The sequence below is a fragment of the Crassostrea angulata genome, chromosome 2 (genome assembly GCF_025612915.1).
Source record: "Crassostrea angulata isolate pt1a10 chromosome 2, ASM2561291v2, whole genome shotgun sequence".
Taxonomy (NCBI): Eukaryota; Metazoa; Mollusca; class Bivalvia; order Ostreida; family Ostreidae; genus Magallana; species Magallana angulata.
This window is the reverse complement of record NC_069112.1, coordinates 80,689,649-80,702,747: the sequence shown is the minus strand read 5'-3', so window position 1 is coordinate 80,702,747 and position 13,099 is coordinate 80,689,649. Positions and strand designations below refer to the sequence as shown.

The window sequence follows — 13,099 nt, the reverse complement described above, 5'->3', positions numbered from 1 at the left end:
TTGCATTCAATCACACACTTTATTGCATCTTCCGTTACATTCAATCACATTCTTTAACGCATATACCGTTACACACAATCACACACTTTAACACATATACCGTTACACACAATCACACACTTTAACACATATACCGTTACACACTATCGCACACTTTAACGCATATACCGTAACATGCAATCACACACTTTAACACATCTACCGTTACATCCAATCACGCACCTTATGTGCTTATCACAACACTCCCTCTGCTTCACCGTATCCAGGTATGCCATTCACACGAACACGATACATTGGACCAAATGATTTTCAGAATCGCGTTTTGAGCAAAAATGATATGACACCTACTTCACTGGTAAGCAATATCTAATGAAAGATGAAGCAAAACATAATGAAATCCAGGCACACATATTTTGAAATTCCTCGATCATTGTGGAACGTTTTCCTGTGTCCTGATATACCATCGCACATCCACAAACCACAGACTGCTGATCGTGCTATGACAACATGGACTTTAGAAAACTGGGGTATTTTTGTAAAACATGATAAAAACGATGATATAGTGTTACTTTCTTGGATATATTTTCCCCTATCTTCTATGTTAGATGTAGTGCCGCCCGGATCTTCAATATGGTGTTGATGTATCATAGAAGAGGAAGGACCACAAACCCACTGACTAGTCTGGTAGGAGTGCAGCAGTACTGAACCTTTTTATGCACACTATTACATTATTCCCCCTTTTCTTTTGATATTTCTACATCACTAAGAAATCTCACACGAGATTCTATTAATATTAATATCTCCACGTGTGTCATTTTGTTGGGTGCCAATGTAATAGATGATGAAGAAGGACCACAACTAGACTCGAACTCGGGACCCTTCAGTTACAAAACCAACGCTCTACCGGCTGAGCTAAAGGGTTAACCCACTAGCTAGTGCTAGTCTATTACATTGGTGCCAAACAAAGCATTATAACACTGTGTGGATATTCCTGTGTTATCTACATAGAGAAGATATTCTTCAAAAATTTAATTTTTTCTTTGTATTTACGTTAACCATGAAATACATAATACTTATATACAAATGATTGTTGGTGAGTTGTAGCAAGCTGTAGATAGAACTCAATAAAAGTGGTATTCATTCATAGTTTTGTACTTTTTCTTAGTAAGACAGTACTGTAATATTTGGTACAAAAAAGAAGAATATGATACAGTAAATTTATGTACAAGAACAAGACAATTATTCATTGGGACGAACCAAATAACTGACAAACCAATCTCCTTTTGGAGTCACTATAGTTAGATGTTACTGGAGACTAGTCAACAACAAATTACAACATAAAATTTTCATCCAAGTACTCAAAGTTGTTTCAAGAATTTCATTTTGACTGAAAGATTAATGTCTGTGTATCATTATAAAAACTGTTATATTGATAACATATCTGTCCTAAGGTGAAGATTATTCGATAATTGTAACATGATCGCGCAAAACATTCTGTTATATAAAGTTCATTATGATATACGGTAAATAGTGCCTGTTTGGGAGGGTAACTGTTGAAATTGACACCTCGAGACAACCATTGTCAACCGACGAGATTTAACAGTTACCCTCCCAAACAGGCACTATTTTATTAATACTGAATGTCTTAATTTAAAAAAATGCTGCTTTTATATAGAAATGAAGTGAATGCTACGACAAACCATACGCGCATAATTTACGCACATGTAACAATTCGTTGTGTAACCCGTTGCCTTTCATGTTAAATACTGAAATCTGATTAGTCAAGACGCAGTTGATAATCCGTTCTTTTACCCTCAGCATTAGCAACAGACCTGACAACGGGTAACACAACGAATTGTTACATGCGTGTAAAATATACTCGTACGGTTTGACGTAGAATTCACGTCATTTCTACATAAAAGCCACTGAGTTTTCTTTTAAATGAAGACATTCAGTATAATGAAATAAATAGTGCCTGTTTGGATTGAAACAGTTGAATTTGACAACTCTCGGAAACCATTGTTAACCTCCGCTTCGTGACAGTTGACCATGGTTTTCTCGGGGTGTCAATTTAAACTGTTACCCTTCCAAACAGGCACTATTTATATAATAACATATATAATGTTACACGGAATGAGGAACTTTTACGTTTAAACTGATACCCTGCAATTGCGCATATACATATAACGTTACATTTGATTATGCCCTTTGACAGCATATACAGTCACGTGCACGCAAACACGCACTTGCGTATACACTTACACGCAATCACATACTTTAATACATCTACCGGTACATACAATCAATCACTTTAAGCTGACATGAATTCATAAAAGCATTTGGTCACCATATTAGTTTCAATCGCTCCTCTACTGACACAGGGGTATATATACCGGTTGAGAAAGTTACGGTCGGTTGCTTTCCGATCGAGGCATTCACGTTGCACGGACGTCTAAATGCATGAACTACACATTGTAGTAAAATGTAGTAATAAAGAATAAAGAAAACAACAATCAATGAAATACACTATTTATTTATTCTTTGTAAGGATTTCCAAGGTATCCGTATTTTTGCACAGACAGTGCTGCCTTACTTGGCATGCACATCGAACACATGTGTCGTTCATACAGAGTGCATAACGCCTGCGTCTTCATTAAAACCCCGGCGACAGTACATCCAACACAGTAGCTAAATGATAGTAAATCTAACAAAGTAACAACGTTTCCATCTGTTCCTACAAAAACGCCCGGTTTCTAAAATCCATGCGATAATTGACATTGCTCGATTTGCCACAGTGAATTGTTTGCGCATGTGCGATGTAATACTCAGGAATACGGTCTACAATTATCGAGGAATTTTCGAAGTATTTGCGCCTGGATTTCAGTCAGTCTTGTTTCATCGTTTATTCAATATATCTTGCCAGTGCAGTGGTTGTCATATTATTTTTGTTCAAAACGCGTTTTACAAGGTAACGTGTTGGGGTGTATGAAATACCTGAATGCGATGAAGCATGAATAGTGCTTTCGGCCTTATAGAGGGGATGTGTAGCGATGAGCAGAACAATAGAAATCGACAACTTATATGGCGGTAGTCAGAGATAAAAGGGAAAAAATGCGTATTTATGAATTCATGTACATCTTTAAACGCATAAACAGTTACATGCAATCATGTACTTTTACGCACATACCTTTACACACTATCGAACACTTTAACACATACTATATACTGTAAAACCCAAATCACATACTTTAATGCGCATACTGTTACACACAGACACTTTAACCGAATATACCGTTACACGCAATCGTACTTTTGGCCCATAACCGTTTGTTGCAATCACGCACTTTAACACATATACCGTTACACTCAATCAAACACTTTAAATACATGCAATCACACACTTAAACGCATATTCCACTATACGCAATCACACATACCGTTTCACAAAATCACACAGTTCAATACATATACGTTAACACACACTCAAACAATGTAACTAAAATACTGATACTGGCAATCACTTTAACTCATATACTGTTACACACAATCAAACACTTTACTACATATACCATTACACTTTAACACATAAACTGTTGCACACAATCAGGTACCTTATGCATATACCGTTACACACAATCACGCACTTTAATGCACATATATCGTCACACACCATCACACATTTTAACACAAATTCCGTTGCACAAAATCACGTAGTTAAAACAAACCCCGTTACTTGCAATCAGACGCTTTAACGCATTTATTATTACATACACTCCGGTACTTTAACACTTATAGGTTCCAGGCATTCAGGTAATTGAACATACCGTTTCTTGCAATCACGCCGCACTTAAACACGTACATTATTACACACAGTCAGGTACTTTAACACTTATAGGTTCCAAGCATTCAGGTAATTGAACATACCGTTTCTTTCAATCACGCCGCGTTTTAACGCATTCTGTTACACACAGTCACGCACTTAAACGCATATGGGTCATTATCAAAATATGCAGACTTTTGAAAAATGTAAAACACGAGAAAATTATTGCTGAAAAATTACTTTGATTGCAATCATACACTTTAACACATAAACCGTTGCACGCAATCACACACTTTATCACATATACCGTTACATTCAACCAAACACTTGACCACATATACCGTAAAACACAATCACAGACTTTAACACACACAATGTTGCATTCAATCACACACTTTATTGCATCTTCCGTTACATTCAATCACATTCTTTAACGCATATACCGTTACACACAATCACACACTTTAACACATATACCGTTACACACAATCACACACTTTAACACATATACCGTTACACACTATCGCACACTTTAACGCATATACCGTAACATGCAATCACACACTTTAACACATCTACCGTTACATCCAATCACGCACCTTATGTGCTTATCACAACACTCCCTCTGCTTCACCGTATCCAGGTATGCCATTCACACGAACACGATACATTGGACCAAATGATTTTCAGAATCGCGTTTTGAGCAAAAATGATATGACACCTACTTCACTGGTAAGCAATATCTAATGAAAGATGAAGCAAAACATAATGAAATCCAGGCACACATATTTTGAAATTCCTCGATCATTGTGGAACGTTTTCCTGTGTCCTGATATACCATCGCACATCCACAAACCACAGACTGCTGATCGTGCTATGACAACATGGACTTTAGAAAACTGGGGTATTTTTGTAAAACATGATAAAAACGATGATATAGTGTTACTTTCTTGGATATATTTTCCCCTATCTTCTATGTTAGATGTAGTGCCGCCCGGATCTTCAATATGGTGTTGATGTATCATAGAAGAGGAAGGACCACAAACCCACTGACTAGTCTGGTAGGAGTGCAGCAGTACTGAACCTTTTTATGCACACTATTACATTATTCCCCCTTTTCTTTTGATATTTCTACATCACTAAGAAATCTCACACGAGATTCTATTAATATTAATATCTCCACGTGTGTCATTTTGTTGGGTGCCAATGTAATAGATGATGAAGAAGGACCACAACTAGACTCGAACTCGGGACCCTTCAGTTACAAAACCAACGCTCTACCGGCTGAGCTAAAGGGTTAACCCACTAGCTAGTGCTAGTCTATTACATTGGTGCCAAACAAAGCATTATAACACTGTGTGGATATTCCTGTGTTATCTACATAGAGAAGATATTCAAAATTACCCAAGCATTATAAAACTGTGTGGATATCCTTGTGTTATCTACGTAAAGAAGATATAACAATTACATAAAGAAGATATCACAATTACTCATACATTGTAATAGATGTATGTGAAGTCAAGATACGTATTATAAAGGATAAAAGCCCTGATTTATTTAGGTTTTTATTTTCTTGAAATGATTTATTACAAGACGTATTTATCGAATAAAATCACGTACACATTCGCTCCCTTTCTCCCTCAATATAATTTAGCTACATATAAATGAACCATTATGTTCTTCCTTACTACATCTACTATATAAAATCTATTACATCTCTTTCTTTCTCTCAAAATATATCAGTGGTATAGGTGTACATTTCTTTATACAATCATTACATACATATAACAACTTGTTTTATAAGTTTATACCTTACTTTAACAATCCATCCAAAATTTAAAAAAAATATTTAATGAAAAACATTTGAGTATGCACATGTTATTAATATGATGTGATCATGATTTATAAGCTTGCATGCTGTAACTTAAAAGAAGTATTGTGTATATTTGATATTGATCAAAACTTTAAAAAAAACACGAAAATAAATATGAACATGAGAAACCACGATAAGTGTTTAGTTACAGACAACAGACAACTGTTAAGTTTCATTATATATCTTAATTTTAATTACAAGGTACATTTAGTAACCATCAACAACTGTCATAACAATAAATATGAATATGAAAGAAAAGAAACACGTTTAAAGTTGATGTAATGGTCAACACATTCATAGTAATGTCATCATTTTTGGATATTTGGATACAAAATTAATTAAACACGTTAAACGTTTAGTCAACATAATCAAGAAGACAATGGGTCAAAACTTATCTCTGCTATAGTACTAAGTTATATTTTATACAGAAATGTTGCCATTTCACTTCCCTGGCTAATAAACTATATTAACTAATCTAGGAGACAATTAATCAAAACTTATCTGTCCTATGATATTAGTTATAGCTTTATCTTAAGGTGGAATAACACATCATCACAAATTGGCTGACCTCTAATCAACACGACATTTCGTTTTATTAAATAGAGCTTCATCAACAGCAACTTACTCCAGTGGACAAAGTGGATAAAGTATATGGCTTGTGAACCGTACATCCCGAGTTCGAATCCCGCAGGGGCTTTTGTTGTTACTTACTGAATTGAATTTTTAGATATTATTTTTTTTTATCCCCAAACTGCAAATTGTTTGCTTATTTGACATATTTAGTTTAATTATCATTATATCTTTCATAATCAAATAATTTACAGTTAACTTGAGTGACCTATTTCAGGTGTGTTATTCCACCTTTGACAGGAATGTTGTCAGTCCACTTCTCTGGCTAATTTACTAAGAGATATTGCACAGTTCCCTGTATTATCTAAGTCCTTTTGTTTATATTACAATGTATTTTATCCTCATATTAAGACATACTTTTATCTATTCATTTATTACTTAAATACTTATTAATAACAAGAGGCCCATGGGCCATACTGCCACCTGAGCAACACTAGACATAATAAAATCAACCTAATGAAGTCATATCTAAAATATCGGGACAAAAGAATAAGTAAAATTGATCCTCTTTTTAAAATAATTCAAAATTTTCTACAGATGTTTTTAAATTGCGCACTTTTTGTATTTTAATGATTTCATAGTTATATGAAATTTTGACCATTGCCATTCTCAAAATGATCTTATACAACTGTTTACATATATATAAACCTGCATCAAATTTTGAACCCCTTGTATGGCCCAAGAATTATCCATATCCACAGTCTGAACAACTGAGAATCAACAAATGTCAATAGGAGAGATTGTTTCCTTTGTAAAAATTCGACGCCCTTATAGTTTTCTCCTTTTTTATTTAATTTCTAAATAATTTTCTCTATATATATTAAACTACCTGAAAATGCTTACATTCAAGCAACAGCTTTTCTGCTTAATTAATATCCAAAAAAGAAGATATTTCTCCATACATTCCTACATAAAAAATTGCCCCCTCCCCAATGCTGAGACCATCCTGACCCCGGGGATCATGTCTTCGGTAAAGCATACCTCTGATGATGTATTTTCATGCTAAAATGTTAACATGACTTTGTAGGTTTGTTTTTGAAAAACGCTATTACTAAAGCTTCTTCTGAATTATAACGTTAACTAATAATCATACAAATACTGGTTTTGTATTGCATTGATGTTATAAAATGTAGTTATAAGTTCAATTGAATAATTAAACTAGGCAAGTTGAAATAAAAGCTTTAAAAAATAAATCATTAGTAATTATATTCATAAGCAAGTTTATGTGTCTTTATTAAAACTTTAATTGGAAACAAATTATACTTTTGAAAAAAAAGATGATGCTCATTTTCATTTGGCATCAGGGTTAACATACATAGAAACTGAATATGAAGACGACTTTTCTTTGATTGAGTATCGGCTATTTTTGATGCCGTGTCCAAGGTTGAAAATTATATAATTTAAAATTGTTGACAAAAGGACAATCATTAGAGGCAGTGTTTAGTGTTAGACTATCGTATAATAATGTCAAATACTTTGCTTTTGCACATATTACACTATTATATAAAATTGGAGGTATATATGAAAATTGTAAATCTTTCAGTAAAATCTATTCTTGAAAATATGTTTCCATTTTCATTCAAAACATTTCCGATGATTTAAACCCCTTTCATATACAAATCTTTGATAAATAAATATTTACATTCAATTTTTACATTAGAGTTGTACCACACAGTAATATTGAAAGCATTCTTGGTATTTAATGAACTTTTAATCATTTGCTTAGTATAGCAGAGCCAAGAATTAAAAACATCTTGCCGAAAACTATTATTTCTTTGAACAACCATGCATTATAGAAAATCATCACCAAAATCAATCAGTTTTTTTTTTTGCAAATTCAGAACCATTTATTGATAAAAAAAAAAAAAGTCCATCCATCGTTTGTAGCCTTGAGTTAATTTCTTAATCCATAAACATTTAAGAGATGCCATGAAGATAAAAATGTAAACCATTTTTAAACCACCTTTTAGGTAACCGAGACTAACAATTTCTGTCATAACTTTATCACACTTTCGAAATAAATTCAACAGGCTGATACTACGAGATAAAATTACATCTTGTTTTGGATTTTGAACTATTCTGACAGGAAGCCATATTGTAAAACAAAGGGCATATAATCTTTGTTGGGAATTTCTATCCAATCTATATATTTATTGCCAAATCCTCTAGAGCTTTGTATATAAAGGACCATGTAACAAAATCGAAAGCTTTCTCAAAGTCAATAAGAACTAAAAGACCTGGTATGTTTTCATTTACAGTGAGCGACATTAAATCATAAAAAAAATCTAGTATTTCCCCAATATATTTTCTTAAGGAAAGCCTGTTTGTCTATCAGATATAATATAATCTAATGTAGACCTAATTCGATAACTAATACATCCGGATATAAGCTTATAGAGAACATTCAAAAGAGTGATGGGTCTCCAGTTGTTCAAATATTGTCTTGGTTTGTCACCTTCTGGTAAACATGATATAATTCCAAATCTCTGGGAAATAGGAAGCTTCTTTTTTCAAAAAAATTAAGTTTATTGCATTTAAGAAGTTTTAGATCCTTCCAAAAGAATTTAAATATTTCAACAGTAAAACCATCATTACCTGGTGATTTGTTATTTTTCATATTTTTTAGAACGTGAAGAACTTTTTTTTTTTTTTTTTATACATTTCAGCTTCTGACGAGCTAGATATATCTGGTTCTAACTTAGGAATTTCTACTTTAAAACAATCTTCAAGGTTAATATTTATTAAATCTGAAGCAGCAGATATATATGTAGTTTTCCATAGATTTCTCTGACATAATTCAATATGTTCGATTGCTTGTGCATAATTTCCCCTCTTCAATTCTTCAAGCTCTATTTTTTGATAGTTTTGTTCAGAAGACTCTAAGACTTTAAATTTAGACAATATTTTGTTAGTTTTTCTCCCTGTTCGATCCATCTTGCTTCTTTTTTTTTTTAGAGATTTCAGCTTCTGACGAGCTAGATATATCTAATTTTAACTTATGAATTTCTACTTTAAAAATTTCTTGAAGGTTGATATTTATTAAATCTTAATCAGCAGATATATTTAGCAGATATATTTAGTTGTTCATTGATTCAATATGTTCGATTGCTTGTGTATAATTTCCCCTTCTTCAAGTTCTACTTTTTGATAGCTTTGTTTAGAAGATTCCGAGACTCTAAATTTAGGAAACATTTTGATCCATCTTGCTTCAGATCTTATGAAATGACCTTGAAGTTTATGTTTTCTAAAATTTTCAAGATTTGGTTTTTTTTGTTCTATTAGTTCAAAATTAATGTGTTCTTGAGATTCTAAGGATGTTCTTTCTCTTATTAGTGATATTTTAATCTTCTTTCTTATTTTTTCTTATGAGATGAATATGAAATAGAAAGACACCTTATTTCTATAAGAAGCACCTCTAGAAATATACTATATCCTTACTAAAACATATATGTATATGAGCACTGTATGCAAGCTGACTCTTTACTCCGTCTATCGTTTCCTTAACCTATCCATGAAAACCATGTCAGTCAGTACACTATTATTAAATTTCAAAAGCCCCCTACCTCTTTCTAAAGGGTTAAACTTTAGTTCTAAAATAACAATAGAATAGTCAGATCGGTAGCCTAATTTAAAATTATTTTTTTTTACTTTATTAGACTATTTGAAATCGAAATGTGATCAAGGCGACTTTGCTTTAAAGGCGTCTTTTTTTCTCCATGTAAATATTTTTTTTAGCTGGGTTTAAGACCCTGTAATAATCCACTAACTGCAAATACTCCACCATCTTAACGTTTTTTCTGTCGCCTTTGGATTGTTTATATACTTATAGTCTTATGTATCGATATCTGGATTGAGAACAAGTTTGAAATCTCCACATAAAATGAAATACTCATTATCCACTTCCTTAAAGGACGTATTTCTAATATTTTCATAAATACCTGGCTGGTCAGAGTTTGACCATATATATTGACAAGAGCAACCCTGGTTTCTTCTATGGCAAGATAAACAGCAAGGGTATTACCTTCCCCATATTTTTAATGTCGTGGATATGAAACTCAAAACTATTATTGAACATTATGTATACGCCACGAGCATTAGACTTATAAGAGTAAAAAAATACACTGAAAACCCAACTGTGATTCAATAATATGTTCTCTTCCCGTTTTAAAATGCGTGTCCTGTAAACATAAAATAGAATAACCTTTTTTTCTGTAAAATTCAAAAGCATCCATACGATTTGATATTGTAAATAAACATTGCCAGTTAATCGTTGCAAATTTTAAGGTATCACCTATTATTTACTGTAAATATTAACAAGCCAAGCAACTCCCTACCTGGTAAATTGATAAACATATACACAGTAATCTCACGCACTTAGTTTTAATTTCATTTAACACACTGTCATTTCAAATAAACACAGGAAAACAGTAAATGTCACTTCCGGTTAAGCCGATCCCGATCTACTTTCAGTTTGTCAAACCGATCCCGAGGTGATTGATGTAACAATGACTCCGCTATTACTGTTTTCTTAACGTATCACGCACTGTGTCCATGATGTCAAATGGGTACCGGTGTCCCTCTTCGTCAAGCGCAAATACCTTTCCGTTATAATACCATGCGGTCTGGATACGTTCATCGTTGTTTAAATCACAAATGAGTTTGGCATTTGATGGTGTCAATTGGTCGTGCATTGTAAACACATTTTTGATTTCGCTGTTGGACCTGTTACGAATGATCTTCAATTTACTTTCGGAATTTCGAAAATTAGCAATCACTGGTCTAGATCCTCTCTGGTTTTCTTTCGGAATGCGGTGGATTTCGAGAATATCGGTAGGATCCAGGTGAAGGTTGATGATATTCTTGAGAATGTGGAAAAGATCAATGCACAGGTTTTTAGCTCACCTGAACCGAAGGTTCAAGTGAGCTTTTCTGATCACCCGTTGTCTGTCGTCCGTCCGTCCGTCTGTCTGTCCGTCCGTCTGTAAACTTTTCACATTTTCAACTTCTTCTCAAAAACCACTGGGCCAAATTTAACCAAATTTGGTACAAAGCATCCTTATGGACAGGGGGTTATAAATTGTTAAAATAAAGGGCACAGCCCTTTTCAAAAGGGAGATAATTGCGAAACAGTAAGTTTAGGGTGCATGTCTTTAAAAATCTTCTTCTCAAGAACCACGGCACCAGAAATGCCAATATTTACACAAAAGCTTGTATATATAGTGAAGATTCTAAATTGTAAAAATCGTGACCCTCGGACCAAAACTGGGGCCCCAGGCGGGGTTCAAAGTTTAACATAGAAATACATAGGAAAATGTTTTAAAAATCTTCTTCTCAAGAACCACTGCACCAGAAATGCCAATATTTACACAAAAGCTTTTATATATAGTGAAGATTCTAAATTGTAAAAATGGTGACCCTCGGATCAAAACTGGGGCCCCAGGCGGGGTTCAAAGTTTAACATAGAAGAACATATGGAAAATGTTTAAAAAATGATCTTCTCAAGAACCACTGCACCAGGAATGCCAATATTTAAACAAAAGCTTGTATATATAGTGAAGATTCTAAATTGTAAAAATCGTGACCCTCGGACCAAAACTGGGGCCCCAGGCGGGGTTCAAAGTTTAACATAGAAATACATAGGAAACATTTTTAAAAATCTTCTTCTCAAGAACCACTGCACCAGAAATGCCAATATTTACACAAAAGCTTGTATACATAGTGAAATTTCTAAATTGTAAAAATCGTGACCCTCGGACCAAAACTGGGGCCCCAGGCGGGGTTCAAAGTTTAACATAAAAATACATAGGAAAATGTTTAAAAATCTTCTTCTCAAGAACCACTGCACAAGAAATGCCAATATTTACACAAAAGCTTGTATATATAGTGAAGATTTTAAATTGTAAAAATCGTGCCCCTCGGACCAATACTGGGGCCCCAGGCGGGGTTCAAAGTTTAACATAGAAATACCTTAGGAAAATGTTTAAAAAATCTTCTTCTCAAGAACCACTGCACCAGAAAAGCCAATATTTACACAAAAGCTTGTATGTATAATGAAGATTCTAAATTGTAGAAATCGTGACCCTCGGACCAAGACTCGGGCCCCAGGCGGGGTTCAAAGTTTAACATAGAACTACATATGAAAAATGTTTAAAAATTTTCTTCTCAAGAACCACTTCACCAAAAATGCCAATACATACACAAAAGGTTGTATACATAGTGAAGATTGTAAAAATCGTGACCCCCGAACAAAAAGTGGGGCCCCAGTAGGGGTTTAGATTTTAACATATGTAGGAAAATGTTTTAAAATCTTCTTCTCAAGAAATATAGTGCAACTGTTTGGGATATTACTATGCATACATGTACATCCTTAAATAATGTAGATTCAAAAAATTGCAACTCCCGGACAATTGATGGGCACCCAGAGGGGTTCAAAATTTAAACATTTTAAAAAACATAAAGGAAAAGTTTAAAAATTTTCTTCTCAAGAACTACAATGTTTTAGTTTGTGGAATTTCTATGCATGCATCCTTCGCTTATGTAGATTCCTAATTGGTAAAATCGTGACCCCCGGACCAATACTGGGGCCCCAAGATGGGGTCAAAATTTATTAAAGAAATATAAAGTTAACATGTTAAAAAATCTTCTTCTCGAGAACTACAATGCTTCAATTTGTGAGATTACTATCATGCATACAACCTTGGATAATGAAGGTTCGACAGTTTTAAAATAATGACCCCTGGACTAATACTAGAGACCCAAGGTGGGTTTAAAGTTAA

At 33.7% G+C, this 13,099-nt stretch overlaps 1 protein-coding gene across 4 annotated transcripts in view; it reads left to right on the top strand.

Annotated features, from left to right (window-relative positions):
- The window catches only part of LOC128171010 (uncharacterized), a 555,905-nt gene that overhangs the window by 504,873 nt on the left and 37,933 nt on the right, over window positions 1–13,099 (top strand). The window lies entirely within an intron of this gene.